The sequence below is a fragment of the Rhododendron vialii genome, chromosome 11a, assembly GCF_030253575.1.
Source record: "Rhododendron vialii isolate Sample 1 chromosome 11a, ASM3025357v1".
NCBI lineage: Eukaryota > Viridiplantae > Streptophyta > Magnoliopsida > Ericales > Ericaceae > Rhododendron > Rhododendron vialii.
The window spans coordinates 5,207,574-5,214,071 of NC_080567.1; the positions used below are offsets into that span (position 1 = coordinate 5,207,574).

General features: G+C 37.6%; 2 long non-coding RNA genes across 2 annotated transcripts; both read right to left on the minus strand.

The window, feature by feature from the left end:
- Positions 1-1,137: 1,137 nt before the first annotated feature.
- Positions 1,138-2,372, minus strand: LOC131308210 (uncharacterized). The gene is made up of 2 exons (XR_009194375.1): positions 2,122-2,372; positions 1,138-1,487 (listed from the first exon to the last, which is right to left on the minus strand). It is a non-coding gene; the product is annotated as an uncharacterized LOC131308210 (long non-coding RNA).
- Positions 2,373-2,437: 65 nt separating this feature from the next.
- On the minus strand, positions 2,438-5,229 carry LOC131308211 (uncharacterized). The gene is made up of 3 exons (XR_009194376.1): positions 4,696-5,229; positions 2,710-2,830; positions 2,438-2,536 (listed from the first exon to the last, which is right to left on the minus strand). It is a non-coding gene; the product is annotated as an uncharacterized LOC131308211 (long non-coding RNA).
- Positions 5,230-6,498: the final 1,269 nt, after the last annotated feature.

Sequence of the window (6,498 nt, forward strand, 5' to 3'; positions counted from 1 at the left end):
TCGAGCATTTAAACCAATGCGAAGCAAAAAATGCTGCCGTTTTGTGTGCACGGAGAGTGCACCCACTGAAACTTATATGTTATTATCAAAACTTATATATTAAAAGCTTCTCATACAAGAACAGATTATTCACTTTGGTGCAGTGGTTATGATAGTTGCTCAAATACCAGGTGGACCAGGTTCAATTCCTGGCCCTTCAGGCCCCTTTTTTTTTTTAATCTCTTTGATGTACCACACAAAATAAGGCCTTAGCTACTGTGTTCTTATGACTTAAATTAAATTTCAAAATTGTCTTTATTTGAATTTTTTTCGTATTTGTCAGTTTTGCGTCAAACTTTTGTGAGATATTGATTCGTCTTGACGAGAGGAATCGAAAAAGTATTTTTTTTTTTACTTTTACCCAAGTATTTTGAGAAATAACCACTTTTTCACCAAAAAGTCGGTTTTTGCGCTAAAAATGGTTATTTCTCAAAATACTTGGATAAAAGTAAAAAAAATTTACTTTTCCGATTGTTCTTGTTGAGACGAATCAATACCCTACAAAAGTTTGCGCAAAACTGAAAAATGCGAAAAAAATTCAAATAAGGACAAAATTCTAAAATTTAATTTAAGTTTAAGTTAAGGTCACAAGAACTTAGTAGCTAAGGTGAAGTCTTAGGCATGTGAATTCCTTTTTTTAGGGCATGTGAATTCTAACCAACAAGAGGTGAATTCTGTTTTTAGGGCGTGCGAATTCTGTCAAATAGAGGGGGTAAATTATGTTTTTAGGGCGTGTGAATTCTATCCAACATGGGTGAATTCTATTTTTAGGGCGTGTGAATTCTATCCAACATGGGTGAATTCTATTTTTAGGGCAAGTGAATTCTTTCTAACAGGGGGAGTGAATTTTGTTTTTAGGGCATGTGAATTCATTTTGGTGAATTCACACACAAATGAAGAATACACACCACTAAATCCAAAATTCTTTCCAACAAAAGTATTTTTTGCAAAAATTTCGGCAAAATCTCCCCTGTTTTAGGTCCTAGCCTAACGTCGTGCGTCTCTGTCAATACAACAATAATAACAACAGAAACAACATTAGGTTACGCATGTTGGACATTTCTCATTCTAAATCACCATTCACAAGCCACATTCATATCCAAAATTCGTTGCCAAGTTATCCATTCACAACAAAAACCATTAAACCAAATGCTATCACAAAAACTCTCAACTAGTATAGGTGACCAAATGAATTATATCTCCATTTTATTACAGGTGGCCAAATGCTATCACAAAAATCATAAAACCAATTGAATTACTCGACTTGACATTAATGTAAGCAACTATCCTGCTTCTCCATTTTTTCGGAGCAACAACCGTGGCCAATTTTTGAAGATGAAACAGTAACCATTTCCTTGTGCTTTCAGCTGCTGCTCTATCCTTTCTTTGTCCTCCTTCAGCACCACTTTCTCTTGAATTGTCGAAGCAAGAATCCCGCACGTCATGGTCTTGAATACCAAATCATTAGAGTTTCCAATATATGAACAACATACGAGAATGGCGAATCAATTTAAAAAATGATCATATATGAAGCATTTCACTTCTCAGATTCCACACATAACCCCTCAAAACTATTGAAAGATATATGAACTCCTGCAAGTAGTCTTCTCTTACCAAAACCACCAGCGCACTTCCCCAACCACTAAAGAAAACTGTTTATTGTATCATGGCTATGCTATCCTCAGATACCTATGAGCCATTGTAAAAGGTTAAGCAAATTGTGTGTCAAAACAAGTTCTTAGTGGTAATCATACATTTGGTAGGCAAAACTATTTATTTTGAACATGACAATAAGAGCCAACATTGCTGTCATAAAAGAAGAAAAGGAATAAGAGCCAAAAATTCTTACTGATGCATTTAACATAACAGACAACTCTATCTATTTCCCCTTTTGATGGTAACTCTTCATGCCATTTAAACCAAACAAATTCTTTTCAGATCACTAAGTAGAGATCTATGGAGTTTCATCATTAATTATTTAATTCTCAAGTTTACCAATGCAAGCAAAACGAAGCTTTGAAGAACTGTGATAAGAGAAGGCTGAGAAGCACAGTGCCCTAATTACAAAATGTAACCGAATACCATTTCTTTGGGCATTCTTTCTCTATGCAATCCTCATCTTGTAGCATTGGCTCAATAAGTGAAAAATCAGCTTGTACATCAGCATTGTCACAAAACAAGCAATCACATCACGTCACAAGAAAGAAACATTGTTATGGATGACAAAAAGGTATTTCAACTCCATATTTGAATATATCCATATCTCCTTGTCTTACAACACATCCATCTTAATATCCTTGTTTCAACTACACTCATTTTTTCCTAAAGCATTGCTGGCCCAATGCCTCGAATCAACATGAAGGTGGGACTGAAAAAGAACCGGTTGACTTCAAGAAAATTACCTTCAAACACATTTGGGCTTCACTTCCAATGAATTTCTACCTTCAGTCCTTTTTCATTCCTGACTTCAATTTTGATGGACGAATATATAGAATATCTACCAAAAATAGTAAGTCAACAGATGACATACAATGTGACAAAAGCTAGACATAAGAATTATGCACAAATTTATATTTCCTTGGGACAATTGTTAAGTTACGAAACACTGACTTCAAGAAAGTAACAAAAAAGTAACAGAAACCATGATAATGAACACAGTAGGCACTTAACTGGAATTACACAGTCAAGTAGGGATTTGGTTGTCGGCCCACAACAAACTGGAGTTCACCACCCGTAGCATCTTATGTTAGGTCCTCTTTTGTCTTTCGTCGGTTTCTCATTGTAGTGAGTTCTTCAATGTGGATTTACCAACAGAGACAGAAAATAAAATAAGTGACATGTCAAACATGATTGGATTATACACAATGCCAATTGAAGCAATTCATCATATTGGTATATCAGTTTGACCCATAAGGGCACAAATTGCATAGGTGGACTATACGTTCGACCGTAGTGAAGCATACAAAGAGAGAATAAAGAACCATGGAATTATGGGTTTAGGAAGACTAATACAACCCATAAGGGCACAAATTGCATAGCTGGAGTATACATTCAACCGTAGCGAGCATACAAAGAGAGAATGACAACAATAAGCCTAGTTGTGATTGTCATGGCACCATAGAATTGTTCTGGTTATGAATTCTCCCAACATCCTCAAACCCTTTTCTCTCAATATACTAATGCCTATGAGAACCTTTATAAAGTCGTATACGAACGTAAATGGGTAATTACACAAGAGCATAGCAGGAAAAGAAACTGGAATTGGTGCCGTAAAGCAATAAACAACTGTGATTGTCAGGATCAAATGACCATATCCTTTCTAATATAACTACTTGGGCCATATGAAGCAATTGAAACCACAAAAATATGGGAGCGTTGAGGAAATAATCGCTCTTACTTGCAAGTATTCGAACTTCTTAGTTTTAATCGAGGAAAAGAGGGAGGAATGTTATACTCTATTGTGTTTTTTTCTTTTATATATCGTCTAAGAAACTGGAATTGGTGTTGTAAAGCAATAAACAACTGTGATTGTCAAGATCAAATGACCTTTTACCTTTGCGGAGAGAGAGAGAGAGAGAGAGACAGAGGGAGAGAGATTCAGTTGTGGCCAAAGGAATTTTTATAGTTTGTAGTTGAATTTTCCGGGGAGGGGGGTGTCTTGTTGTTTTGTAGCATTTTATTTGGAGCCATTGTATGGTGCTGCCGGTTGGTATTAGAACTTGGAAGAGGTGTAGGGTAGGGCCATTATTTGTTGCAAGGAATAGGGGCATTTGTGGAAAGGAAAAAGGAGGAAACATCTTCCTACATTTAAAAGAAGTAGTATAGATAAGCATTCCCTTCACATATCGAATTTGAAGCACCAGAGACATTTCTTTTTCAGAACACTAATCAATGGACTATAAATGTTCATAAATGTTTCTTCCTCTACATCTTAAGACGCACGAGATCTTGTACCACTTACCAATGAGGCCCTATCAATTCCTAATCCACAGAAGCAAACAATTATATATAGACACTAATGCAATTACACTCGCTCTTCATAGACAAACTTAGGATTCGCGCCCGTGTAAATCAATGTGAGAGGGTCTTTTCCTATCAGATAGGAGGGGCTGTTGTACAAAGTATACTTCTAAGTATGATTAATGTAAGACGTGTAATTGAAGATGATTTTAGGCAAGTAACCACATTGACGGAAGAAGAAGAAAATATTGATGCCCTTTCCAATGACAGAACTGGAGGGAAAGAGAGTGACTATCAGGCTATCTATAAAATTGTATCAATCACAAATGTATATTGTACCCACACAAAAATAGAAACAAAATCAGTTTTCCCTAACTTCCTAACTGAATGGGGACAAGGTTTCCACATCTCTACTACTTGGCTATACAAGTTGTATAATGGCTATGATTTCAAAGACTACGACCTTCAGAAAAATACCAGATTTCAACATCAATTCTAGAATAGCTTATTTCAACAACACAAATTTTTTATTTCAACAAATACAATATCGAACACAAAATATCATATTTCAACAAAAACGGGCAGTAAAAAAAAATTATATTTCAACAAATACAGGATCTAACACAAAATATTAGATTTCAACGAAGAATGGGCAGTAAAAAAATTATTTCTTAAAAACAGGAAATAAATTTTTACCCAAACTCAAATATTGGGTTGAGGTCGGCGAGATGGGCTGCGGATCTGGATCGAAGGCATTGCTGATGGGGGCGGCGCCTTTGGTGTTGCTGGTGGGGGTGGCCCCGAGAAGGTCCTAATTAAACCTAGCGACGATTCAAACGAATTTGACACTCACCCCGGTCGGGGGCTCTGGACTTAACCTATCAATAGAAGGATAGGCTAAAGGCTTCACAGGTAAGTGTTCTCCATCAAAGGATCATGGTCCATTCCATCACTGATTTTTCGAGACTAGACTGCTTTCTTTATTCGGTTCCCCTCTCGATCTCCTCCTAGCAACATCCGCCTTATTGCTGTCGCATTCAATCTCGCAAGGTCGGGGTGGATGTAAGATGTGACGGAGGAAGAGCAGAGGGCAGGGACAAAAGAGAAGAGGGCAAGGAGAGAAGAGAAGAGTGGGAGACGGAGAGGAATGGTTGAACGTGGGTGGAAACAGATGAACGTGGGAGATGGAGATAAAGGAGTTGTAAAGATGAGACGTAGAGAATAAAATTATTAACCATGGTTAGAGGGAGTGCGGCTAAAGCGGGTTTTTTTTTCTCCACTAATGACCGGTTCTTTCGGTAGGAAGTTTTTTTGTTATGCCTTGGTTATACATTTTAATGGTTTTAGTTATGCTTCAACTGATTTTGTCATGCCATTTTTTACGGTGTCCCCAAAACAGAGGGAGACACCGAAGCACTATCCAGCAAAAACTGACTGAATTGAAACTGCAACGGAGAATGAAATTAATTTTACTGATAGTAGATCTTAAGGTTCTCGGCATTCCAAGGATGTTGGAGCCTCCACCAGCCATGGTAATGTTTACCTCTGTTTTTGGCACCAAACTTTGGGCTAGCGCTGAAGGGCCATTTAATTAACATTTAATTAAATTGGGCCAGTTTTTATGAGTTGCTCGGGCTAAAATATTAATGGGTCACATTAATTTTGTGATTTGGAGCAAGACCCAATTAATTGAAGCCCAAGTGAAGTGAGATACACCGAATAATTTTTCTTTGAAGTATTATTCGGAGCACTGAATATGAGTTTTGGCACGTGCTTGCTGGAAAAGTGGAATGGCCCACGATGTAGAAAACAATTGGTTTTTTACTTGGAAGTTAAAAGTCATTATGGACACTTGGCATCCAAAGAGCTATGGAGGAAAGTTAATTTTCAAGACAAGGGACACTTGTCAACGTACAAGAAGCCCACTTCCTCATGATTTTAATTTACGCAAGCACTCTTCCACAATTCGGACCACTCTCTCTCATCTCTACACCGCCCATTAGCCCACGATGTGCAGTTGCATGGGACACTTAGCACAATGGAGTGAAGTCAGGAGATATTCACATGCAAAAACCGTGAAGCCTCTTACCTATAAATAGAGGAACTCAAGAAGAAAAAAGGGTTCACACACCAATCAAGCCCAGCGCTTAAAAAACTAAAGTCTTCCTAGCGAAACAATTATCTCATTTCTCTCTCATTCTATCTCTCTTGTACCCCAACTTTATTATTACGACATAATAAAGTTATTCTATCTCTCTTGCACCCCCAACTTTATTAGTACAACATAATAAAGTTATTCTACGTTTGTTATTTCTTTTTCTCACACGGTTGGGAAATTTTATGTCCACTTCGTTGTGGCAAACCACGAACCTCATTGTGGCAAACCACGAACCTCATTGTGGCCTCACCCTTTGGGTCACACGCAGTCGCACTACATACGAAGTCAGATCGAGGCGCTCACACCTTTCATATGTTGGACGCCGACAAGTCTTGGCACGC